Source organism: Acinonyx jubatus, chromosome E4, assembly GCF_027475565.1.
Source record: "Acinonyx jubatus isolate Ajub_Pintada_27869175 chromosome E4, VMU_Ajub_asm_v1.0, whole genome shotgun sequence".
NCBI classification, from domain to species: domain Eukaryota; kingdom Metazoa; phylum Chordata; class Mammalia; order Carnivora; family Felidae; genus Acinonyx; species Acinonyx jubatus.
Window position 1 is genome coordinate 41306677 of NC_069395.1, and position 27875 is coordinate 41334551.

A 27875-nucleotide genomic window follows, 5' to 3' on the forward strand; every position below is an offset into this window, starting at 1 on the left:
TTTTAGGGTTTTTCCCACAGTTTTGGAATGATAGAGTTACTGGTAAGCTCTATAGCTTTGTCACTGAAAAATTTTAGAGTTTTTTGTATCTTAAAGACCATGCAATTTATACGTATCTCCCCCTTTTTTGTTTCTGCTTTATATTTGACAGGAGATTTTAGGGAGTCAGATTCTGTAAGAGCCTAAAGCATTCATAAGTTATTGAAGCTATTTATATTATATAATTCCAAAATTATAGTAAAGTCATAGAGTAACTGTTGGCAATACTACATAACAAAAACTTCACAAGTTAAAACAACTGAAGTTTAGCATGTGCACATATTTTTAGCTCTAAAACCATTGCTTTATTAATTCTGTAAGTAACCGGAGAGTAAATACGCTAACTATTGTACTAGGGCCAATTTGCCACAAAAGGCACCAAATTCTTTCAGTCAACCTGTATGTGATAGTTGTCTTCTCTAGTATGAGTTCACAAAAGGAACTGCTTTTACTTCCTTGTAGTAGGCTGGAACTACTTTCATTTTATTCCTTTTTAAGAGCCCCTGCCTCTTAAGAACCTACTCCTCCCATCTGCTTAGAGATTAAATGATATAATATAGTCCTTTTCAGAAAGATGTTAAGTAAAATGATCTCCTTCTTTTTTCCTCTTACCTGTCTTCAATTCCTCTGGAATCTCCTCTTTGTTCTATATTCATTAAGCCTTGGCCGTCTAATGTCATCTTCAGTTTTCTATATTACACTGAATTAACAACTTCTCATAAGATCATCCTGATACTTTATCAACTAGGAGTAGTAGTTAGCTTGCCTTGAGACATTTGGCTATTTCATGATCTTATATCACGTGGTTAAAAACCTCTTTCTATCTGGATATTGTGTGTGACTGTTTGTATTCATCAGTCTTTTCTGTTCTAACAGTTCTGATTTTACTCTTCCTTGTACAAACAAAGATGGAAAGAAGAAAAGTGGGTTCTGTCCTGAATACATTAACACATAGTTTAATAAAAAACCAGGATCATGTGCCAAATCCTGGAGGTGAGACGTGGTCAAAAAAATAAGCCATGATCCATAGGAGGAGGAAGAAGATTCTTAACTAATTCAGTGAGATAAATGTTACAAGGAAAAAGAGAACCAAGTGCTGTGAGAGTAAGAAGGTGACATTTGGCCTTGAGGAAGTTTGGGAAGAGATGAGTGAATATCTAGGAGAGTGGGCATTTTAGCAGGATCTTGAAGCAGGGCTAATTTATCCTCTAGGCACTGTGAGCACAGTACCTAGGGCCCACAGTTCTCTTAGGAGCCTGCAGAAAAGTTTCAATTTTAATTTATTTTAAAATCAAAAGAAGAATGAATATAGGAATAATGAATATGTAATAATGAACCCAACCCGGATTATATTCATCTTTATACTAATGCAGATATAAAATGTAATTTTCAATATTTTTAAAAATAGAGGTAGTGGCTTACCAAGGTGAAAGTACCTGGGACTTGCAAAAACCATAATGCAGCATACTTTGAAGGGAAAAGTAAGCGTTTGTGGGTGCTAGGGACTGGGATTGGCAAAATTTTGAGTAAGAAGCTTATAATTAAATCACAGATTCACTTTAAAGAGCTTAAATAAATGTGGTTTCTTTTACACATGCTGCTGCTGCTAGTTGAAGTATTATGATAACGAGACAAATAAACAGTACTTATCTAAACTGAATACCACTTGATTTGCTAAACCCCAAATAAAGACTAAATAGTGAATGAAATAATCATTATGTTGAGAGGCAGTATCTACTTTAATATTCCTTAGTTATTATCAACTTAATATCAACTTTTCAAAAAAATGATAAGATGTATACTTCACTGATAACAGAATTCACTGGTAACAGAAATGTCGCTAAAATGTGGTGGTGTGAAAATTACATCTTTGATTCTTAGAAGTGCTGTAATTTTTTGGTTTTGCAAATCCATTGCCATACAGGTCATATTTCAACATAAAATAAATCTCCATGGTGAGATAAGGATTGACCATTTCAGACCTTGATTTTATTCACCATTATAAAATGTAACCTATAGGTGTAGGTTAGTTATAATTACTCCTATTTTATAGATGAGAGAAACAGTCAAAGAAAGATTTGGGGTATTTTTTCCATGGTCAGACATTTAATAAGAAAGTGGTAGGGCCAGGATCTCAAGTTGGGTAATCTTGATTCCAGTACACTTCCAAGTTGTCAAATTCAGTTTCGGGTAAATTAAATCCAAGGTCTTTGGGGACAGGTAATGGGCAGATGTTCAGCATGGTGTATAAGTCTAGATCTCAATATAGGCCAGAGATAAAGATTTTGATGTTTTCCTCATATAGGTGGTAGATTTTAGTAGGAAGAACCAATCCTGAAGATTAGTATTTTGGAAACCAAGATGAGAGATATGGTATCAAGAAATATGAATGGTCAGAATTGTGAAATGCAGCAGAGGATTCTTAGAAGATATGGACTGAAAAGGGTCTGTCTTAGCAACAATAAGGATGTCATTGGTGAATTGCAAAAAGAAGTATTTAATCAGGGGTGCCTGAGTGGCTCAATGGGTTAAGCATCAACTCTTAATGTCAGTTCAGGTCATGATCTTATGGTTCAAGATTTTGACTCCTGCTTTGGGCTCTGTACTAACAGTGCAGAGTCTGCTTGGGATTCTCTCTCCCTCTCCTTCTCCACCCTCCCCTGTTCTTGCTCTCTCAAAATAAATAAATAAATAAACAAAAAATTATTTAATCAGCAGTGCCCCTCTCTGTTAGAAGGGAAGTTGAAGCACAAAGAAGGTAAACCTTAGAATGTGACCTTTACTGGAAACTTGTAACTTTTATTTATTTGGTTTTTGTAGATGTTACTAGTTAAGGATCTTGAGATCCTTGTTGGTAATGAGCCAGTGAGGAATAACAGAGATGCAATTTAGGTCCCTTGATTACTCATAAGGGAGATTTGATCTCAATATGTTTTTAGTGTGACTTTATTGAATAATGTCTGTTGAATTGCAAAAACCCACTTGAATTCAGAAATACATATTGTCAGACAGAATGTATCTGTTCTGTATTTAATAGTCCAAGTCTGTTTGAAAAGTGATCAAATAGTGTCTTTTTAAATAATTTGAAACAGATTTGGGTATTACATTGTGGCTCTCTAGACATTTAACTTGTTTAAACTTAAGAAAAATTGATTTCCAATTAATACCAGATTTCATAAGAAAGAAAATATTAGCTAAATAATTAATTTTTTTGAAATGGTATGTATTGCAAACAAAAACAGGCAGCATCTGTTAATTCAGTTGGGTAGACAAGATTGAGCTTGGGCCTTTAAATTTTTAAATATTGTTCAGAATTTTTATTTCAAACATCTTTTAGGTATATTTCGTGCTAATACTATGTCTAACCAAAGCTTGAAGTCTTTGATTTATCTATAGTTATTAAATATTTTATTGACTGATCAAGTGGTGAGAGCTGGTCAGCTGACATTCTCTTCACTTGAACTCCCTCTTAATGATTACCTTCATCTACAATATAATGATATTAATTACATTAATTTATATTAGTTATCTTAACTGTTAATAACTCTGAGGCATTGCAGTTTTAAAAATTGATTTATAAATAAGGTAGTAAAGAATAAATTATGGTCAGAATAGTTTAATTTTAATTTTAATTTTTTTTTTTTTAATTTTAGGGAGAGAGAGCCCAAGTTAGGGAGAGGGGCAGGAGAGAAAGAATGCTAAGTAGGCTCAGCATAGAGCGTAATGCGAGGCTTGATCCCACGACCCTGGGATCATGATTTGAACCAAAATCAAGAACTGGATGCTCAACTGACTGAGGCACCCCTGGGGTTCAGAATAGTTTTAGTGTATGTTCCATTGTATTCTTATTAGGTGAAATTTTGTAATTCACACTATTGTAAGATGTTTCAGAGGATTTTGAAGGTCTTCTAGTTTCACCTCCCATCCCTTGCATGAATCCCTTTTGCATTATGACTGAGATGGTCATGCAGTCTTCACACTTCCAGGGATAGATCATTACCTCTCAAGATATACAGGAACCAGTCAGTCATGTGTGCCTACCATATACTAGACATAGCAATGAACAAAATAGATACTTGCCCTATCCTCATAGAGTCTATAACTCAACAGTGAGTTTGAATAAGTAATTAAAAGTATGTAAGCATTGTGAAGAAGAAATACAGAGTGCTATAGACTAATATGACAAGGGAATTTAACAAAATCTGAGAGGATCAGAGAATGTTGTCTAAGGTATTAAAGTTTTAACGCTAACATTTGGAGGATAAATGAGCTAGGATAAAGGTGGGAAGTTTTTCAAGTCGAGGGAAGAACCTTTATCAGGATCTAGAGTTGAGAGCATGGCACATTCAAGGAACCTGAAGTAACTATAGTGACAGGGCATTCTCCTCACCTCTGCAAGAACCTAGCATGTCTCTTATGTATTGAGGACTAAAGAAACATATTTTTATTTTAAGGATTTTCAGATTTGGAAAGTCAGCATTAGCAATAGTGAAGTACTTCCCTTAAGTGACTATAAGAATCAGACATTAACGAAATAAGAACAGGATGTTAAGAAAACCTCTCACAAATAACTGGGGTCCAGGGGGAGTGGAGACTGAAAGGAGATATGAGATATTATACAAGTAAGGGCAACCGGTTGTAAACATGGGTGTTATCACTAATACACTTACAGGCTGGTAAGACTGGAGGAAATTCAGCTTATAACCTAAAATGGCATTTTATAAAACAAATGATTTGTTAAAAATTATATTCTTCCTTTTTGTTTCATGTCTCTCCTTGCTGGGAAATGGCCTCTTGCAATCATGATAATATAAATTGATACTGTTATTTGATTGTTGACATTTTAAATTTTATTTTTTAAGTTAACATACAGTAAGGATGGGGCACCTGGGTGGCTCAGTCAGTTAAGCATCTGACTTCGGCTCAGGTCATGATCTCCTAGTTCGTGGGTTCAAGCCCTACCTCAGGCTCTGTGATGACAGCTGGGAGCCTGGAGCCTGCTTCAGATTCTGTGTCTCCCTCTCTCTCTGTCCCTTCCCCTCCCTGTTTGTGCTCTCCTTCCCTCTTTCAAAAATAAGTAAACATTAAAACATACAGTAAGGTTTACTTTTGGGGGTGTATAGTTCTATGAATTTTAACATATGTATCAATCTGTGTAGTCACCACCACAATCAGGGTACAGTGTAGTTCTGTCACCCCAGAATCCTTGAGCTGTCTCTTTGCAGTCCCACTCTCTTCCTACACATAACCCCTGTTTCCCATCTCTATAGTTTTGTTTTTTTGTCTTTTTCCCATCTATATAGTTTATTCTACATAAATAGAATAATATGTATGTAACTTTTTGATACTGGCTTCTTTCATACAGTGTAAGTCCTGTGAGATTCATGCAAGTTGTTACTTTAACAATAACTCATTCCTTTTATTATAGGTTTTTGAGTGAATATGAGTTGTTTATTTCTCTAGATACTCAGGAGTGGGATTGCTGGGTCATTTGTTAAGTCTGGTTTAGCTTTGTAAGAAACTGCCCAACTGTTTTCCAGAGCGGCTCTTTTGTATTTCCGTTGGCAACATAGGAGTTCCGTTTGTTCTGCATCCTCACCAACACTTGATATGGTATTTTTTTTTTATTTTAGCCATTCTAATATGTGTATAAATAAATGGTATCTCATTGTAGTTCTTTTTTAGAGTCTTCATTGTAATTTACAGAACACAAAATTACGCAAAGTGAACAATTTTGATGTTTTTAGGTATTCAGAGTTGTGCAAGCATCACCACAATCTTAAGTTCAGAACATTTTCATCACTGTGGTTTTTATTTTGCATTTCTCTCGTGGCTAATGGTATTGAGCATCTTTTCATTTGCCATCTCTGTTTCCTAGTCTTCTGTCCATTTTTTATTTGTGCTGTCTGTATCCTTCCTGTTGAGTGCTGAAAGTTCCTTATGTATTCTGAATATAAGTCCTTTGTTGATTATGTGCACTGCAGATACTTCTCTCAGTCTGTAGCTTGTCTTGTCATTCTTTTAACAGTGTTCTTTTGCATAGCAAAAGTTTTTAATTTTGGTGAATTCCAATTTTTCAGTTTTTTCACTTTGGTGTCATCTCTAGGAACTCTGTGCCTAACTTCTGGTCACAAAGATTTTCTCCTTTATTTTCTTCTAAAAGTTTTGCAGTTTTACATTTAGTCCTGTCATCTCATTTGAGTTAATTTTTATAGAAGGTGTGAGCTTTAGACCAGTTCATTTTCTTACATATGGATGTTCACTTGTTCTAATATAATTTGCTGGAAGACTCTACTTTCTCTTTTGAATTGTCTTTGCACCTTTGTCAAGAATCAATGGGCCATGTTTTTGAGGGTCTATTTCTGGACTCTGTCCTGTTTTATTGCGTTATGTTGCTGTTTGTCCTTTTACCAATACCGTACTATGGACAATGTCTTACAATCAGATACTGTGCTTTCTCTGACTTTATTGTTCTTCTTCAGAAATTTAATGGTTTTTCTAGTTCTTTTGCTTTTCCATATAAAGTTTAGACTCAGTTTATCTATATGTACAAAAAAATCCCCCTGGCATATTGATTTGGAAGTATGTTAAGTCTATGGATCAATTTAGGGAAAGTTGACCCCTTTACTGTTTAGTGTTCCGATCTATGACTTGTGGTAAGTCTCTCCATTTAGGTCTTTTTTTATATATTTCATCAATGGTGTATAGTTTTAAAGCTACAGATCTATGTATATTTTGTTATATTTATACTTGATTGTTTCCTTTTGGGTTTTGTTGTTGCTTATTTATTTATTTTGGGAGAGTGAGAGAATGAGCTTGAGGGGGGGGAGGGACAGAGAGAGAATCCCAAGAAGGCTCTGTGCTGTCAGCATGGAGCTTGATCTCATGAACTGTGAGATCATGACCTGAGCTGAAATCCTTCCCTACCTTAGTGTTTTAGCCTCTGCAAGTCCCTGTGCTTACCATTGTCATTGCCACCACTACCACAGAATTTCTTAGGGTCTAGGGTGTAAGAAAATGGATAAAAGAAAAAAAAGAGAGATTCTCTCCACTGAGTGTTAAGAGATCCCTTTTCTTTTCCTCGAGTCGGATTTACAGGCTGTTTGGAGCTCAGTCTGTCTGTGCTGATGGCCACTTTTGGGTTTGGGAGTGTCATTGAGTCTAGGCCAATGGTTATCAATAAGGAAAAAATTGCCAAACTGATGGCTGCTTTGCTGCTACTTCAAATTCTGGTTTTTTCTGGCAAACTGTCTGATCCTATTTACTTTTCAGAGCCTTCAAATAACTGCTGCATGCGTTCTGTTTAGGTTTTACAGATGAATTCAGTGGGAGAGACAGATGGCATATGCTTACATCTTACTCAAAACCAAAACCTTGATTGCTTGTTTTTTTTAATAGGACACTTAAAAAACTATTTTCTTCCCCTCTAAACAAACAAAAACTAGATCTTGCTAGAACCGAGCTATTCTTTAATACATTTCTTTGGGTAAGCTTCATTAACCCCTGAAAGGGGAATTTTTTTGGGAGGGGTGGTGAGGGACATGAGTACAGGAATTACTTAAAAATCTGTTGCCTTATGGGGAGCCTGGGTGGCTTAGTTGGTTGAGTGTCCAACTTCGACTCAGGTCATGATCTCATGGTTTGTGAGTTCAAGTGCCACATCAGGCTCTGTGCTGACAGCTCAGAGCCTGCAGCCTGCTTCAGATTCTGTGTCACCCTCTCTCTCTACCCCTCCCCTGCTCACACTCTGTGTTTCTCTCTCAAAAATAAATAAACATTAAAAAAATTTTTTTTAAATTTGTTGCCTTGTATATATAACATGCCCATCTTTCGAACTGACTTAAAATTACATTTATTTTATGTAGCATGATTGAAATCAGCTTCATGATTTTTATAGTTCACTTAAATTGAAATCTAATTGTATTATTTTTATGACAAGTGACCCTTTGTTCTTAATTATGAATAATCAGTACATGCTTATTTAATATTTGCAACAACTTTGTCTTCACTTACAACCTATTTAGTAGATAGATCTGATCAAGGAATCTAAATATTATATAAATACATTGCCTGAATCCAAAACTTAGAAATTGGTATACTTTTTTTTTTTTTTTTTAAGAATACTAGTAATTGTAACATTTTTGCCTCAGTGGATTATTGTAGCTGCCTATGAACAACTTTTATCTTCACTGGCTATCAGGATAAGCACTGGTTTTCAGAAAATGTTAAAAATTATCCCATAAAAAGAAAGTAAGAGCTATTGTTGAAAGCTCTTATCCATTCATTTGGTAGTGGATTGTTTCTTTTTACTTTTTAGCCCATACAGATCAACCCATTATTTAATAATGAAGTTTGTCTTTATTGTTAGAATTTTAGGGTTCTTAAGTATAGGGATTATTTATTGTTTCTTTAGCACTTACTGTCATTCAGTAGGTAATGAATAAGTTATCTTAAATTTGGATAGTGAAGTTTTTTTTAATAAGTTAATAGGGAAGGCTTTATTGCTAATTAAATATGAGACATTACAGAAATATTATTCTGACTTTGAAATCTGCAGGTCAGAAACAATGAGATAATGTGTGTATGGAGTAAACACATGTACACGGAAAAATAGAGATTTTATAGCCATTAAGAGATAAGACTGGCCAATCCCACGGTTGCTGTGGCTTTCTACTTCCCAAGGAGTACATCTCTGTTAAGATTTCTGTGGGTGGGTCCCTGGCTTTTTGACCAAAACCCTGTGTCCATGCAGCAAACTCTCCCTTATGTAAAGTGATTAGAGTGTCTGTTCTTTGAAATCAAAAGCACAACAGAAACAGGTTTCCGCTTAAACATTTGCAAAGAAAAACATCCTTATATGAATTTTAATGAGGTTTGGTATAAATTATATCTTTGATAACCTAGTATGATACAGCACAAATTTAGAGTCAGTCATATATCACCTTGAATCGGAGAGTTACTGTTTACCTACTATGTGATCCTAAACAAATCACTGCTAAGTTTTAGTTCCCTTGTTTGTGAAGCATTTACATGAGATCCAGCCAGTAGTGTACTGGAACTGGCTTGCACCCCTTCATAAGAGCCAGTTGTTAAAACTTTAGAGATCTTATGAGCTGATTGTTAAACACAGCCATCATTAAAAATTAAATGATACAAACTTTAAATTATGTTAAAAGCAAAAATAATGCTGAACCGGTCACGTCCTAATTATTTGGCTACATCGTACAATATGTCTATTATGTCCGTATGGTGAAATACCATATAATGATGTGCTGTTGCATACCTCTTCCCAACTCTGTGTTCAGTGCATTTACATTGGTACCTTGAAATCTGCATGATAGTATTTATACCACAGAAATTGGTATTATTTTATTTTTTTGATTTATTTATGAAAAATACTGATTTATTGTTTTGGTGGTTGTCTAGATGTAACAAAGTGATAGAAAAATACCAATAAAGCAGATTAAACTTAAAAGTTTGTTGGGTCTGTTGCTTGTTATTGTTAGTAACTCAGAAGTTGATGAAATATTGTAAACTACAGGCATACCTCGTTTTATTGCACTTCATTTTATTGAGCTTCACAGATACTGTGTTTTTTACAAATTGAAGCTTTGTGGTGACCCTGAATCCAGTAATTTTATTGGCACTATTTTTTTCCAGTAGCATTTGCTCACTTCATGTCTCTGTGTCACATCTTGATAATTTTTGTGATATTTTGAACTTTTTCATTATTATGTTTGAATTACTGCAATTTCATGATAAAACTTTAATGGATGAAGAGTTACTTCTCATGGATGAGCAAAGACAGTGGTTTCTTGAGATGGAATCTACTCCTGGTGAAGATGCTATGAATTTTGTTGAAATGACAAAAAAAAGGGGGGGGGGTTTAGAATATTACATAAGCATAGTTGATAAAAAACAGTGGCAAGGTTTGGGAAGATTGACTCCAATTTTGAAAGTCCTCCTGTGGGTAAAATGCATCATATGCTACAGAAGAATCATTTGTTAAAGGAAGGGTCAATTAATGCAGCAAACTTCATTGTTGTCTTCTTATTTTAAGGATTGTCTGAGCCTGGGTGGCTCAGTCGGTTAAGCATTGGACTTTGCCTCAGGTCATGATCTCAGGGTTGGTGGGTTTGAGCCCTGTGTCAGGTTCTGTGCTGACAACTCAGAGCCTGGAGCCTGCTTCTGATTCTGTGTCTCCCTCTCTCTCTCTGTCCCTCCCCCACTCACGCTCTGTCTCTCAAAAATAAACAAACATTAAAAAAAAAAGAATTGTCTGAGCTGGCTGGGAGGTGGTGGTTGGGCAGCCAGCAGGGTGTGGTGGAAGCCACTGCTTCCTGGCTGCATTCCTGGCCAATGATACCCCCAGAGAGGGCAACCTCTTGGCACTCATTGGGCACACCAACAGCCTCACCAAGCCTGCATTCCTCGCCATGGCCATCACCTCCAACCTAGGGGTGGTGGCCCCTCCAAGAAACTAGTGATCAAAAATTTCTGAGACAGACCTAAATTGCCTGATAGCTGCGCTCAGAATACCTGGCAGAAGCATCATGAGGTAGTGAAAGCCATACAGCGTGATACCTCCATCAGATGCAACCTGGAAGAGCTCTACCAGGATGTTGAAAATACCTGTTCTCGGAAAGTTTCTTCAACACTCTACAAACAGCTGCGCCAGGTCTGTGAAGATCATGTCCAAGCACAGATCCTTCAGTTTAGAGAAGCCTAGATAGTGTTTTATTTTTAAAGAAGATTAACGTGTGCTGGCAAGATCATTGCAGACAAATGATCATTATCAGAAGTATTTTCCTGTTTTTGGATTGCATTTTTGTATTTCTGAGTTCCCCACTTCCTTCTGTCTGGAATATGGGGTTGGAACTTTTTAGAAAGCAGATCATTAGTGATAAAAATGCATGTGAGTAAAAGTATTGATGGAAATTTGCTATTAATTTAATGAGAAAGGAACATTGAAGCAGTGGATTGAAATTTACTGAGAACTCAGCTGAGTATGCTCTCTGACCTTCAGGTATATTAAGATCCATTTGAAATTTTTGGCTTGGCAGAAACTAACTGTTTATATGATGCAGAAAGCCACAGATTAATGCAAGAAAGAGAGGTTCCAGAATATCTTAACCATGTCAGTAAGTGTTTAGAGGAAGAAGGAGACCAAGTAATCATGTATTTAGACCACAGCACACAGAAACCACTGATTGCTTATGTGGAGAAACCGCTATTAGGAGTACATTTAACAGCAATTCTGCAGAAAGGGCTTGACCACCTGCTTGATGAGAACAGAGTGCCTGACCTCATTCAGATGTACCAGCTGTTCAGCCACATGAAGGGCAGGCAGCAAATCCTGCCGCCGCACTGGAGCAAGTACATCCAGACTTTTGGGACAACAGTTGTCATCAGTCCCGAAAAAGACATAGACCTAGACATAGACAGGAACTGATGGATTTTAAGGATCTGATGGGCAATGTGATAGAAGTGTGTTTTCAGAGAAATGAGAAGTTCTTCAACTTGATGAAGGACTCCTTTGAAACATTTATCAATAAGAGGCCAAATAAGCCTGCAGAATTGATAGCAAAGCTTGTTGGTTCAAAATTAAGAGTGAGTGTTAAAGAAGCAATAGATGAAGAGCTGGAGAGGATTCTTAACGAGGTCATGATAATATTCAGGTTCATTCAAATGCGTTGAAGCATTTTATGAAAAAGATTCAGCAAAAAAGACTTCTTGTGGGGAAGAGTGCCTCAGTAGATGCTGAAAAATCTATGTTGTCAAAACTAAAGCATGAGTGTGATGCTGCTTTCACCAGCAAGCTAGAAGGCATATTCAAGGACATGGAGGTCTCCAAGGACCTCATGGTTCATTTCAAGCAGTATGTGCACAATAAAAATGACCCATGCTCTATAGGTCTAACAGTGAATGTACTTGTGATAGGATCCTGGGCAATACACTCATCTATGGAAGTGCATTTAACTCCAGAAATGGTTAAACTTCAGGAAATATTTAAGACATTTTATCTCGGAAAGCACAATGGTTGAAAACTTCAGTGACAAACTAAATTGGGGCGCTTTTTTTTAAAGTTTATTTATTTATTTCGAGAGAGAAAACATGAGTGAAGGAGGAGCAGAAAGAGAATCCCGAGCAGGCTCCCCATTGTCAGCACAGAACCCAATGTGGGGCTTGATCTCACAACCTGAGTCAAAACCAAGAGTCGGACGCATAACCAGCTGAGCCACCTAGACACCCCAAGTCATGCTGTTTTAAAAGCAGAGTTTAAGGAAGAAAAGGAGGGGCGCCTGGGTGGCGCAGTCGGTTGAGCGTCTGATTTCAGCCAGGTCACGATCTCGCGGTCCGTGAGTTCGAGCCCCGCGTCGGGCTCTGGGCTGATGGCTCAGAGCCTGGAGCCTGTTTCCGATTCCATGTCTCCCTCTCTCTCTGCCCCTCCCCCGTTCATGCTCTGTCTCTCTCTGTCCCAAAAATAAATAAACGTTGAAAAAAAAATTAAAAAAAATAAATAAATAAAATTAAAAAAAAAAAAAAAGGGAAGAAAAGGAGTTCCATGTGTCCCTCTTCCACATGCTGGTGGTTCTCATGTTCCATGAAGGGGATCCATTCACCCTTGAAGAAATAAAAAAATGTCCACAGGGTTAGAAGACAGTGAACTGAGAAGAGCTTTAGAGTCCTTGGCCTGTGGCAAAGCACAAGTTCTGGTTAAAAGTCCCAAAAGGAAGGAGGTGAAAGATGGGGACGCATTCATGTTCACTGGGGAGTTCAGGGTTTTTCTAATAAAGATCAACCAGATCCAGATAAAGGAGACCATTGAAGGACAAGTCAGCACCACTTGAGAGAGTGTTTCAGGACAGACAGTATCAGGGTGATGCTGCTATTGTCAGAATAATGAAGATGAGAAAGACTTTTTTAAAACATTTTTTTAATGTTTATTTATATTTGAGAGACAGAGAGAGAGAGACAGAGCACAAGTGCGGGGGAGGGGGCAGAGAGAGAAGGAGACACAGAATCCAAAGCAGGCTCCAGGCTCTGAGCTGTCCACACAGAGCCTGACACGGAGCTTGAACCCGTGAACTGCAAGATCATGACTTGAGCTGAAGTCAGATGCTCAACTGACTGAGCCAACCAGGCACCTCAAGAAAGACTCTTAGTCCTAATCTTCTGGGTTCTGAATTGTATAATCAGCTGAAATTTCCAGTAAAGCCTGGAGATAGGAAAAAGAATTGAATCTCTTACAGAGGCTGTATGGAGAGAGACAAAGACAATTCTAATCAGGACCACTACATGGCCTGATGTGTTGGCCAGCTGTTTTCTCTCAGTGAGACACTAGAATATAACTTCAGAGCAGTGAAGCACTTCTGTGCTTTTTCCAGGACTTCTGATATTGAACGAGCATGGAGACTTTTGGATTAGAAAGAAGAGATGATTCTTGGATCACTCTTCACAAAGCTTAAGGGTTTGCAAATGGCACATGTGCCTTTCCCTCCAGTTCTTCCTCTTACTCTTTTTGGCGTTTAAATAGTTTCTGTTGCTCTGTGCAGAATGAATTTGAGATTGGACAAGAAAATATTGGTTAAAAGAGGTTCCTTTGTAAGGTGTCGCTCTTGTGGCAGAACACTGAAGGTTTGGTTTGGCATGTGTGTGTGATTATGAATGTATAGTTAAAAGACCCTCCATGGGCTGCAGAGATGACTGGATAATTAAAGTCTTGATATTGTGAAGCAGAGGTTATTTTGTCAAAAGATGAAGAGAATTTTGTTGGCATCTGATTTCACATTGTGTGTGTATGGGTGAGGTTGAACACAGGATAATGATGATGTCTTGATTTCAGCTCAGGTCATGATCTCGTGGTTTATGGTATTGAGCCCCATGGTGGGTTCTGCACGGACAGCAGGGAGCCTACTTGGGATTCTCTCTCTCCCTCTCTGCCCCTGCCCCTCCCCCTGATCATGTGTGCGTGCTCTCTCTCTCTCTCTCTCAAAATAAATAAGCATTTAAAAAAAAAACTTTAAATCTCCTATAAAACTTTTTACAATGGTTATAGAACAGTTAACAATAGCCATCCCTGTTCATGGCTGTTAAAACAAACTAAACTTTATTAGAGCAACAGTACAAATGCTGCAGTTAAAAAATTCAAATAGCAGTTACCCCAGTGCAAAAAACAGGGGCTGCTAGATGCAATCTTAGAAGACTGAACACAGACACACTCTTCCCAAACCCCTTAACAGAAAATTCGCAAACAGCTCAGAGAAAGTCAAACAGAGATGCTCATGGGTTCACCGCAGCAAGTACAACACAACCCAGGGCTCTCTCAGTAGACATGAGAAATCTCACCATGAAACCTCACTCGAAACAGTCAGTCATAAGAGTTTAAAGCATATGGAAGATAAAGGAAATAAAGGGATGTCAGTATTTAGTTTTCATAAGTGATTAGCCAGGTTTTGACACTATTTCTTCTTAATGCTTGCCAATGAAGGGCTCTTGTTTCCAACCTAAGTGTCCATCAACTAAGAGAACCTGCCTTCAGGATTTTGTTGGCACCTGATTTCATGTTGTGTGTGTATAGGTGAGGCTGAGCACAGATGATGAAGTTAGTACTTTAACTGTAACAAAGAGACTTTTCTAGAAACATTTAAAAGTACTTTATATTTTACATAAAAGCATGTTGCATTTTTGATTAAAAGCTACCAAACGAATTTTGATCCAGGTATCCATGTTTAAAGTAGTCTTTTCTGGGATGTACCACCTATGTAATTTGATTTTGTGCTAAATTATTAAAAGTTTCTCCCTTTTTTGATTTTACCTTCCCCAGCTCCCAAATTTGTTACCAGCCTCTGCCTATGGGTCCTGTCCCCATGCTTTAATAAAATCACCTTTTTTGCACCAGAAAAAAAAAAAGTTTCTCCCTTTTTGAAACATGTGTGTTTAAAATATGACATCTTACGGGTTTCAGTATGGAAATCCTCACCCTTTAAGTATTGTCATCATTTCTATATGTGTAAATTTTCATTTGCAAGTTCTGTAATATGTGGTCTATAAAAGACTAAATAGATTTCTACCTCTTAAATTTTACATCTATTGTCTCTAGAAAATCTCTCTAGAGAGTGTTAATATTGTAATTGAATATATAAACTTACTCTGAATAAAATTAGTTTAATTGGCCTAAAAAAAATTTGCCTGAGCATCCCAACCTTCAGCAACTACCATCCTGATCAGTCAGCAACCGTCAACACTGAGGCAAGATCCTCTATCGGCAAAAAGATACCATTTGCTGAAAGCTCAACTTATGTTTAACATTTTTTAGCATATATTTTTTAATTAATTAATTTATCTTTGAGAGAGAGAGTGCACAAGTGGGGGAAGGGCAGAGAGAGAGAGAGAGAGAGAGTCACAGAATCCGAAGCAGGCTCCAGGCTCTAGGCTCTGAGCTGAGCCAAAGTTGGATGCTTAACTGACTAAGCCACCCAGGTTCCCCAGCATATAAAGTACTTTAAAAAATGTTTATTTATTTTAAGAGAGACAGAAGGAGCGTGAGCAGGGGCGGGGTGGGGAGAGAGAGAAGGAGAATGAAAATCTCAAGCAGGCTCCATGCTCAGCTCAGAGCCCAACGCATGGCTCGATCTCAACAACCATGAGATCATGACCTGAGCCAAAATCGAGAGTCAGACGCTTAACTAATTGAGCCACCTAGGTGCCCCATAAAGTATTTTTTAACTAAGATGTATGTATATTGGGTTTTTAAAAGACATTATGCTATTGCACATTTAGTGGACTACAGTGTAGTATAAACATAATTTTTTAAATTTTTTAATGTTTATTTTAGAGAAAGTGCACTTGCAAGAGTGGGGGAGGGGCAGAGAGGGAGACACAGAATCGAAAGCAGGCTCTAGGCTCTGTGCAGACATCTGAACTTGAACTCATGAGCAGAAAGATCATGACCTGAGCCGAAGTCAGACACTTATTTGACTGAGCCACTCAGGCACCCCTAAACATAACTTTTATATGCACTGGGAAAGCAAAACATTCATTTGACTCACTTTTTTTGCAGTATTTGTTTTATTGCAGTGGTCTGGATCCAAACCATCAATATCTCCAAGGTATGCATGTATTATCTAATTCAGCAAAGAAGTTGCTGATATCATTGATGAACGAATGAGGTTATGACATACATCATTGTTGTTTCACTTTCCTTTTAATTCTTTAAATGAAAATATCAAATAACATTTAGATTGGAATTACACTCCATCAGTTGCAACCCTCGGTTGGCTTCTCATGAGTTTGGCGAAATCAGAAGAGCATTCTGTGAGAGTAAGCTGGCTTTCTGAAATTTACAATAAAGACTATTGTATATTTTATTATAATTTTTAAATTATTTCCTATAGCCTTCAATATTTATAACAAACACACATTTCATGCACACACACACACACACACACACCCAAGGGCTGATTGTTAAACATTCAGCAGAACACCTCTGTGTCTTGCACAGAACGGCATTCATTAAGTACTCCTTTCTCCTCTCCTTTTCTCCCCTTTGGCCATTTTAAAGAAAATAAAAATATCTACCCTACTTAATGTAATCAGGGTTGGTGAAAGAAAAAACTCTTAACACTGGCTTTAACTTCAAGGCTGTTATATTCTTTAGTATTGTCACTTTCATCCCTATATTAAAAACAGATCTTAGTTTAAAAGGACACATGAAGATTTGAGGGAATAGTATATTCTTTTGAATTCCATTGCTGGGAGCTCTCATGTCTAAAAATACCAATACTCAATTCTGTTTCAAAGAGGGACATTATAGGCATAACAAATATAATGTTTATTAAATATTGGAAAGCTCCTGTGAATCATAATACTTGTCAAAATTTTCTTGAAAATGTTTTTCCAAGAAATAGGAGTAATTTAAATTTTTCCTTTTATTTTGAAACTTTTTGTTCTTTTTCCCCTTTGTCTCCAATCCAGTTTAATAAGGAAATGATCTTATTTTTAAAAAACAACAACACATTTTGACACTGGTTACAGTCACAAGCTGATTTTCTTTCATTCCAAAGATATATTATGGATTCTTTAACAGCATTATATTTTCTGTCATTTTGATTTTTCTTGTCATTTTTAATCTAGAATAAAACATTTTTTAAAGCTCCTGTTTGACAGGGTTTTTTTTCTTATGCATTCAGAGTAAACTCACTTCCCCTACCTTCATCTATATTAAATAAAAGAAAAGCCAGCTGTATTTCTGTGGTGCATAGCTGATTGCTTTCCAGCTCCCAAAGGAGAGGAACTAATTGCTAAACATAGAGAAAATGAAACAGTGAGATACCTTTCTATGTGGATTTAATAGTTACTAATCAGGGAAAAGTAAGCCTTTACACGTTCTAATCCTATTACTTCCAGAAGAATAACATAGAGTAATAGTGTTTCTTTCTCACGTATGTTTGCAAATATATACAGGAAGGATTGAATTATGTTGGCATCTTTGTAGAAAACCAAGTGACCATACATATGCCGACCTCTTTCTGTGCTCTGTGTTACACTCCACAGGGTTTATCCTTACGCTTGTTTTCATTACTATTGCTTCATAGTAAGTCTTGAAATTGGACAGTGTAAATCTTCAGTTTTTTTCTTCATTTTGAAAATTGTTTGGCTATTCTAGGTTTATTGCATTTCCAAATAAATTTTAAAATCCTGTCAAATTTTGTAAAAACAAACAAAACCCCAAAAAGACCCTGCTGGGATTTTGATTGGGACTGCATTAAATCCACAGATCATTTTGGTGAGAATTGACACATTAACAATGTTGAACATTGTAGTTTATGAACATGTAGTATTTCTCCACTTATTTAAGTCTTGTTTACTTTGTCTTTTTTAACATTTTTAGTTTTCCAAATAGTTTCTGTTTTCCACACTTTTATGTACAGATCTTGCACATATTTTGCTCAGTCTGTCCCTAAGCATTTCATACTTTCGATGCTATCTTAGATGATACTATTCTAGAATAATTATTGCTAGAATGTTGAAATACAATTGGATTTTGTATATTGTCCTTATAATCCAAAACCTCGTTAACTTATTAGTAATAGCACTGCTTTTGTAGATTTCTGAGGATTATAGTACATACACATTATGTTGTCTGTGATTAAAAACTATTATTTTTTTTATTTCTGATCCATATGCCTATATTTTTTATAATTGTTAACCTACAAGTTACAGGCATACCTTATTCATTTATGTATTTTTTGTCTGATCATTAGTAACTTCCTTAATTTGAGATCGTTATGACCAAATTTTCATGCTGTTAGTAAATAGAGGAACTCTTTGGTATAGCTTTTCTAATAAGGCCTGTCATTCAAAAGATGCCTTTCATATCAGTACCTAATAAATAATACTTGGAATGGAATGTATTAGAAAATGTAAGTTTCTAATTTTTACAGAAAACTGAAGCTATTTCTTTGAAGCTTCTTTTAATCCATATCTTTTATCTGCCACTGTTTAAAAATTTAAGACATATTTTATATTAGTAGATTTACTTTGTAAGGAAAGCAAGATTTACTTACAAAACAGCCAAACCTGCTGATAGCGTTTTGAAATTTTGTGTATTCTTCCATAATATTATAGTTATTGTATTGATGTACAATAACATTGTACAACAATGTATTGATGTTTTATACATTTCCTAGAAAATTAAATATAGGTTACTTTCAGAGGTAGAATAATTTAAATGAACCAATAGTTCAATTTGCAGTGGCAGACCCTCTTTCCTGTAAAATAGAAAAAGCAGATGGCAGTAATCACTGAAATAAATTTCATCAGCATGTCTATAATTTTAAATGTATAAGGGTTGTTGAGCTCATCTTTCATATAGACTGTTGAAATTTGTTTCCATCATGGAGGAAGGAGAGAGGAAGAGTTAATGTCTAAGGGGAATAAATGTGTCGCCCATAAGTCTGGGATATGAGCTGGGATCCTTATAAATATAGAAACCAATGTAATGATAGTATCGTCTGTGACACTTAGTAATGGAAAAAGAGGAAGGAGATAGTATGAGTATGAGAGAAAATAAGATTGAACCTTCAAGTGAAAGTTGAATGTTTATTGTATTAATTAATACTTACTTGCAGACTTGAATGCTAACCTTGGCTGCCAGAAGATGCAGTGGATGGAAAAGGGACTTTGGTTATAAATAAGATCAGAAGAAACGTGACAAAATAAAGGATAGTAGTTAGGTTAGATGACTGAATTTTTTAAAGGATTATTTAGTCTCACTCTCTCATGTAAATTATATGTCTGAATTTGGTGGTTCATTTGGCATGGTTTCATTGTAGATGTTAAAATTATTTGGATAGGAAGTTTGCCATAAAGCATTAGATAATATTGGTATCTCCCTATTCTTACCTTTATCTTTTCTGAGAGCTTACCCTTGAACACACGTGTGCTCGCTCTCTCTCAAAATAAATAAATAAACATTAAAAAAATAGGAAAGAAAAAAAGCCCAGGATAATTATGTAGAAAGGACACTGTGTTAGTAGTGGAATCTGAATTTGAATCGTAACTCAGCCACTTGGTTGACTTTCGGCAAATCACTTTGAGCCTGACTTTGCTCTGTACAAAATGGTAATGGCATTCTGGCAATTCAGGACTCTAGCATAATGTAGATACTCAACAAATCATAGTTACAACTCTTTTGGAAAAAAGAAAAAAAGAATAATTAGAAAGTAATTGTTAAGGTAATCATCTTTATAAAGTCAGTGCTGAAAATATTAGAATTGTCACTTCAGTGGCATTGCTAATGAATAATCCAAGAGGAACTAATTTTCCTCTTTTTTGGTAGTAATGTAATATTTTATCACTTAATTATATATCATCTTGTACTGTTATCAGTGTGATGTAGGTCTATAAAATCAACATACTATATTTTGGCTGAGAGTAGGAAATGTCTTCCACTTTTAGTGTAGTCTTAGCACAGTGCTAAATGTACATTCCTATAAATGTTTGACACATGGGTGAATATGTATTTTAAGTTGCACTTTATTTCTTCAGCTTTCACAACTATTGTTCTTATAGTTCTCTTACAGTACTGTTTCCCACCACTAAAACCTGTATGTCCTCAAACATGTCTAACTTTCGTTAGAGCCTTTGCATTTTCTATTACACTTGTCTTCACGTTTTTGCCAGGCTAGCTCCTCCTTGTCATTCAGATTTCAACTCAAATGCCACCTCTTCACAGACATGTTCTCAAACCACTCATTCTAATGTCACCTTCCCTGCACTTGTTACAGTATCATATTACCTGGTTTCATTTTCTTCATAGCCATTAAAACAATCTGAAAGTACCTTAGTTTATTTAATGTCTTGTTTATCCTTCCTATAGAATATGAGTTCCATAAGGAGAGTAGAGCCCTGGGTCCTACTGTGTCTTATACTGTATAAATGACCTCTTGTGGAAAAGTTAGCATCATTTACTTTGATTAATAGTTTCTTTGCTTGTGTCCAATATGTTTGTTTTATTCCTGCTAATTGACATGTCTATGAGAGCTCATTTCTGTTCTCTCTAGTTTTGTGTATGTTTGAAATTTTCCACAGTATCATGTTTTATAAAGGATGAAACTGCTTTATATTGCAGAAAAGTACTTACTGATGCGGAACCAAAGTCTGCCTGTATTCTTCTCCTTTCTTATATTTTAAAATAACTTTGTAACAGTGGGCTCTTCTCCTTCAAAATTTTTCATGTCTCCTTTTTTAAAAAACAAACAAACATTTTTTGTTTTCTCTTCCTCTCTCTTCCCCTTCTCTCTCCCCATTACTCTCCTGCACCTAGTAATTTACTCCAAAAGCCCAGTGTACAGTATTGGAACCTGAATGGGATGAGGAAGGCACCTGCATGGGTGGGAGTGGGTCACTGCAGTCATGTTGGTTACACACAGAGGTTTGATCAAATAACTAAATATGTTGAAGGTAATAGGAGCCAGGCTTCTTTTAGGGGAGGAAATTACAGATATGGAGAAGGATGAAGCTAGAATAAACTGTATGGTGTTGGGCTGGCATTGGAGATATTACGATGAGCTCATAGTTTTCAACATACATAGGCTGATGTCGTACATGGGTATGTATGCATACATGCATTAGTTTTGTGTACTAAGAGGGAATGGGAATCAAAACTCCAATAGCAATGAGCACACTGAGTATCCAGATGTTAGTTTCTAAATATAATTAGTTCACATGATTTGAAACATGTAACACATGATTTGAAAACATGAGTTTGTTCCAATACAATTACTGTATTAGGGAACAGATAGACCCCAACATGAATTTTGTGTTTATTTATGTGTAGTTTCACCCTTAAGAAACACTAGGTAAACTCAGAATATTATACCCAACTAAACCAAGCTCTGTAGAAAGACACAAAAAACACACATGTGCACACCTCAAACATTTACCATTTACCTTATTTTACCACTTGTGTTATGTGCCATACCCATTCACATCTGGTATAAACTTTCCCTGATTTTATATGGCTAGCCCTCTTCACAATAATTCATAAATGCCTTTCAGACAACCATTTCTACAAGCAAACTTAAGATCTTTTTAAGGTACAGTGCCATGTTTACTGTGGTATATGTGTATTTCTTAGTTAACATATGTAAAACTATGTTACTGTTTTTATTAGGTTTTTTTTTCAAAAATGTTTATTTATTTCCTTAGCATGAGAGGGACAGAGAGAGAGGAAAGAGAGAATCCCAAGCAGGCTTCACGCGGTCAGTGCAGAGCCAGACTGGGGCTCAATCTCACGAACTGTGAGATCATGACCTGAGCCAAAATCAAGAGTTGGACGCTCAACTGACTGAGCCACCTAGCGCCCCTAAAAAGTATTTTTTTAAATAAAAGTATTCTGTATCCCAGAATTTAAGAATGAAATCAACAAATTCTAGGCAAAAGAGGGAATTCCAAAATTCTTACTCCAAATGAGCTTACTCTTAGGATTGGAAATTAAGATGTAAACATCTGGATAGTTAAATAACTACATCAGTTTAAATAAAGGGTTTGAATAACATGATACACAAAATCAAAAGAGTTGTGCTAAGATAGTAAACGAACAACTGCTGAAATATTATTTATATTTATATTATATTTAATTATATTATCTGTATTGCTAAGCTTTTTATTTATTTACTTAGAGAGCAAGTGGGGGGAAGGGCAGAGAGAGAGAGAGGGAGAGAGAGAGAATCCCAAGCAGGCTCTGCACTGCTAGCGTGGAGCCTGACACAGGCCTGGATTTCATGAACCGTGAGATCATGACCTGAGCTGAAATCCAGAGTCAAGACGATTAACCACCTGAGCCACCCAGGTGCCCTATTTTGCTGAATTTTAATAGCCAGTTCTGAACTTACTAAATTATATGTTTCATTTTAATTTTTTAAAACTAATGCACTAAACAAAAATATTGCATCAGGGCATGATTTAATAGTTGCCTAAATTATACCTTTTGCAGAATCTTAATAAAGAAATATTATGTTTATAGAAACTTAAAGAATGTATCTTCTCCAGTACATGTTTTTAGTGTATCACCAAAAATTGTTCTTGTATTTCCCCATTAAAATAAAATATGGCAATTTCATAAGCTGAGACATATTAGAAAATCTGTTTTTTATTCAAGCAAATAGCCAACATTGTATAATTTCTTCTTTTTATTTCTTCAAGCCATCAGCAATGTTTTTTACGTGTTTTCCAGTAGTATATGATGAAAAGTAATTGTGTTTTTGTTTCCATATATTTTCTGTGCATCATTCTAGCATTTTTCTTTCCATGGCAGAAGGAATCCATTTCCTCAGTGGTATGTGGCTCTTTGTAGCTATGAAGAAGTTACAAAAGCAGTTTCTAAACATTTTTCATTATGCTTTCTAAAATTTTATCAAATACTTGGAATATCTTTGGGCTTTAAGTCATTGCTGACAAATTCATAAAGGTTTATCTCCATGTTTTAGATACTTAGTTGTTAAATGCCCTGTTAATCTTGATAGCTTCATACTGTCATTAGCTAGGAAGTACACATCACAATAAATACGTAAGGCAGATTTTGTTGTTGATGATAATGGATGTATTTCAGATAGCCTTATTACTATTTTTTGAATTTCATTAGTCAAATTTGTCAGATCTGGATTAGATCATTTCTAATTTTGCTTCAAAGTGTGACTGATTGTGACCTTATATTAGGAATGTAAATGCTTGCTCCACTTTTTTCAGGTTGTTTGCTTGTGATTATGTTGTTAAGATATTCTGTTGATGGCTTTGCATTTTTTTTTTGCAGTAATGTTTTTTGATATATCAATTAGGTTTTTCAGTAGAAAATATATATAGATTGTGTAAAAATGCAAAATATACAAAAGTGTATAGTGAAAGTCTTCCTTCCATCTGTTTTCCCTCGCTATGTGGCTGGGTGTCCCTAAGGAATTACTGCACAAGTTTCTTAGAATTTTTTTCATTTGTTTTACACAATATTTTGCAACTTATTTTATTTTTTTATTAAAAAAATTTTTTTTACATTTATTTTTGAGAGAAAGAATGTGAGCAGGGGAGGGACAGAGAGATTGGGGGACACAGAATCTGAAGCAGGCTCCAGGGTCTGAGCTGCAGCACAGAGCCGACGTGGGGCTCAAACTCACAGACTGTGAGATCATGGCCTGAACTGTGAGATCATGACCTGAGCTGAAGTCGGATGCTTATCCGACTGAGCTACCCAGGGGCCCATATTTTGGAGATTATTCTGTAAGTATTCCAACCGCTCCTTTGTTTAAAAAAATGCTGCGTGGTATTACATTATACAAGTTTCCTGTTATTTATTTAGTCTTACTATAATGGGCATTTAGGCTCTTTTCAGTCTTTTGATATTACAAACAATGCTGTAATGACTATTTTACATATGTTGTTTTATACTTGTGTAGGTATCTCTAGGATAATTTGCTAGAAATGAAAATTGCTAAATTGCCATCCATAGAGTTGTTTTTTAATGCTCTTAACAGGAATGTATGGGTGCTACTTTCCTTCACTCCTTCATTAACACATACTGGCAGAGTTTGTCTTTGCTCACTAGGTATATAAAGAATGGGTTAATTATCAGAGGGACACCTGGATGGCTCTGTTGGTTAAGCATTCAACTCTTGATTTTGGCTCAGGTCATGATCTCATGTCATGGGTTTGAGCCCTGCATTGGGCTCTGCACTGACAGCCTGGGGTCTACTTGGGCTTCTCACTCCCTCTCTCTCTGCCCCTCTTCAGCTCTTCTCTCTCTCTTCCTCTCTCTCTCTCTCTCTCTCTCTCTCTCTCTCTCTCTCTCTCAAATAAATAAGCTTAAAAAAATTATTAGAGAAGCTCTTCATATGTTAAGGGAATTAGGTCTTTGTTATATGAGTTATGTATACTTTTGTCCAATTTGTGGTTTAGGTTTTGACTTGTGATGATGTTTGTATCATTAGAAAATGATTTTGTTTTTATGTAGTTGCATTTATAGAACTTTTATGATTTGAGACACTTAAAACTTCTGTATTTTCTTCTAGCATTTCTGTAGTTTCACTTTTTATGGTTACTCTTTGATCTATTTAGAATTTATTTTGGTATAAGGTGTGAAGGAGAGATCCAACTTCTTTCTTTCCCAGTTGGTAATTCACTTTATTTGATTGAATGCTAGCAGGAATATTTTCAGTCTGCTTATGCATTTTGGAGGGTAATTTGACATTTTATAACATAGTCCACAAACTTTTTTACTAAGGTACTTACTAAACCTCAGCATGGACTTGAATGAATGAACCAGGTTTTTTTTTGTTTGTTTTTGTTTTTATTTTTGTTGTTGTTGTTGAATTCTCTGTGTTGTAGAATTCCCACTTTCTCTTAGAATACCTCACATGCTGAAAGTAAACATGACTGTCAGACAGACTATGGACCAAGTAAGGGTACTAACTATTGATTTGCAGTTTACATATTAGTAAAGCTTAATTTTTGTTTGAATAAAATGTACAAATAGATAATCTAATATTTTCTTGCCCACCCCATGTGATTACTTTGCACAATTTCAGTCATCCCACTTTAGAGACCAGTGATCTAAGCTATGATTATTGTAAGTTCTAAAAAGGGGTATTTAGCATAAATGTGCTTTTAAAAAAAAATACATTTTTGTGAGTGAGTATTTTTTTCTGTTAAATGTTGTAATGGGAATCCGTGTCATTAACGTGACATTGGTCATGCTTCTATTCTAGGTTTTTAACATAGGCATCTCTAAGATGAGCTTTATACCTCGGAATATCTTAGGTATTTTGAACTCTAAAATTATTTCAGTGATAACAGAATGCATTGTAGAGAAACAGCTTTCAGGGAGATTTTTAACTAGCCAAAGAATGTGCAGTCTATGGAGAGATAGGCAAACAACTGGACACCACAATATACTCAAGATAATAGATAAATAGATCACTGCATTGGTATAGTCCTTTCTCTTTCCATTGTTTTATTGCTTCTGTCTAGTAATAGTGGAAAGAATTAGACCTTGTACAAGCACTCAGCTGGTAAGTAGCAGAGCTAGGATTTGAACCTAGGCAGTCTGGCCTCAAAACCATTTTTTTGCAGCCACAATGTATATAATCCATCAAATTCTAAATGATCTTTACATTTGCATCAGCTCCAGCTAATCTCCTAACATATACTGTGCTGATTTCATTATTCAGTTCCAGGTCCTTTTGCAAAGTGTGTCTCTTATTTTTTAATCAATCTCTCTCTCTCACTCTCTCTCTCTCTCTCTCTCTTTCTTTAGTGTTTATTCATCTATTTTGAGAGAGAGAGTGCACAAGAGCGAGAGGGGAAGGGGCAGAGAGAGAGAGAATCCCGAGCAGGCCCACTGTCAGCGCAGAGCCCAGTGTGGGGCTCGAACTCACAAAAACCGTGAGATAGTGACCTGAGCCGAAATCCAGAGCTGGATTAGCCTAACCAACTGAGCCACCCAGGCATCCCTATATCTCTTCTATTCTCTGTAACTTCTAGATTTTTCCTCAACTTCAAAAATTCGGATCAAGTGCCACCTGATACTGCTTTCAAATATATGCCCCCTTTTCTGAACTTTTAATGTAAAATAGTACTGCGGGTTTTACCATTCATCATTTTTTTTATGGCGTTATCATATAATCTTCAAGGAGATAATAAACCCTTGAAATCTAAAAGAAAATAGAAAAAAATGAGAAAACAAAATATCCCTGAGGTACAGAGAGTTTAACTCACTGTGGTTGTATAGCTTTAACATTAATGGAACTGAGAGAACTTAAATTTTCTGTCTCCAGGTTCACAGTCCTTGTCATCATGCCCTTCTGCCTGTATTTAGTAGGTTGCAATTTAATATTTTTATCTTAATATCTGGGAAGATTGCATTTGTTGGTCCTGTAGACATATCCTAATGCTATGAGATCAATAAGGCAAAATTTTGAATTTTGAGAAAACATTATATAGGTATATAACAGATGTTTTCTGTACAACTTGGTGCTAATGGAAAGGAATGAAATTAAAATTTGGAGGAATGAGGATAGTTTCGGTAAATTGTATTACTTTTCTGATGTCGTTAAGGAAAGGAACACTGAATCTGGTGCATAGCTGACATGCAGTAGGCATGTGTTGGGTACATTTAATTGTCAAATATAATTCTAAGTAAGAGGTAAACTATTACGTTTGTGGCTCAGGCTTGAGATGTAAACTTAAAGGAATGGGATATAATTTCAAAAAAATTTTAAAGAAATTGTCATTGTACTTATAAGTGAATTACTGTTAAGTATTTCTAGCAGTTTTTAAAACCTTTCAGTGAAATTGTAATTCGAAAATAAATTGTGGTAAATAAGGCTTACATGGGTTAAAACTACAAAAACATTTGTTCCAGAGGGAGGAATTTCTTTCAGGGGGAAAAAAATCATCAATAAGTAAGGTTTTATTTTGTGTTCTTACATTACATGTTTATATTCTTTTGCCCTTTATTTCTTATTTTGGAGTGAAAAAAAATTGAAGCAGTGAGCAGTGAACTACAAATTTACTATTTCATAATTCCCTTTAACAGAAGTTTTATTCATAACCCTGTTTAATACAGGTTTTATTTGTTATCAAATAAATTTGCCTCCAAAAATGGTGACCAAAGAGTCATGATGCCATATATAGTTTTTGAGGCTGAAGCTACAAATGCTCAACTCAAAAGGGAAAAAAAGCAAATTTTATTCTTTTATTTTTTGGTATTTATTTATTTATCTATGTATCTTTCTATCTGTCTGTTTATTTTGAGAGAGAGGAAGCACCAGCAGGGGCAGAGAGAGAGGAGAGAGCAAGAATTCTAAGCAGTCTCCTTCCTTACTGTCAGTGCAGAGCCCGATGTGGGGCTCGAACTCACCAATTGTGAGATCATGACCTGAGCCAAAGTCGGACACTTAACTGACAGAGCCATCCAGGCACCCAAAAAAAAGCAAATTTTAAGGAATTTCTCTTGTTCCTTCTCTTGGTCCTTCCATTCCTCATTTAACCAATTTCTTGTTAGAAACTACAAATCAGGAGCGCCTGGGTGGCCCAGTGGGTTGGGCGACCAACTTCAGCTCAGGTCATGATCTCACAGCTTAGGTTCCAGCCCCACCTTGGGCTCTGTGCTGACAGCTCGGAGCCTGGAGCCTGCTTCGGATTCTGTCTCCCTCTCTCGGCCCCTCCCCTGCTCACATACTGTCTCTCTCTGTCTCTCTCAAAAATAAATATTTTTTTAAAAATTAAAAAAAAAAAGAAACTACGAATCAGTTTTTGGATTTAAGAGAAAGAAGGGAATCTTA

The 27875-nt window shown here is 36.0% G+C and overlaps 1 protein-coding gene and 1 pseudogene across 2 annotated transcripts in view; both read left to right on the plus strand.

The window, feature by feature from the left end:
• The window catches only part of XPR1 (xenotropic and polytropic retrovirus receptor 1), a 214813-nt gene that overhangs the window by 83678 nt on the left and 103260 nt on the right, over positions 1-27875 (plus strand). The gene's annotated exons all lie outside the window — the stretch shown is intronic.
• Positions 10522-15394, plus strand: LOC106966779 (cullin-4A-like; annotated as a pseudogene).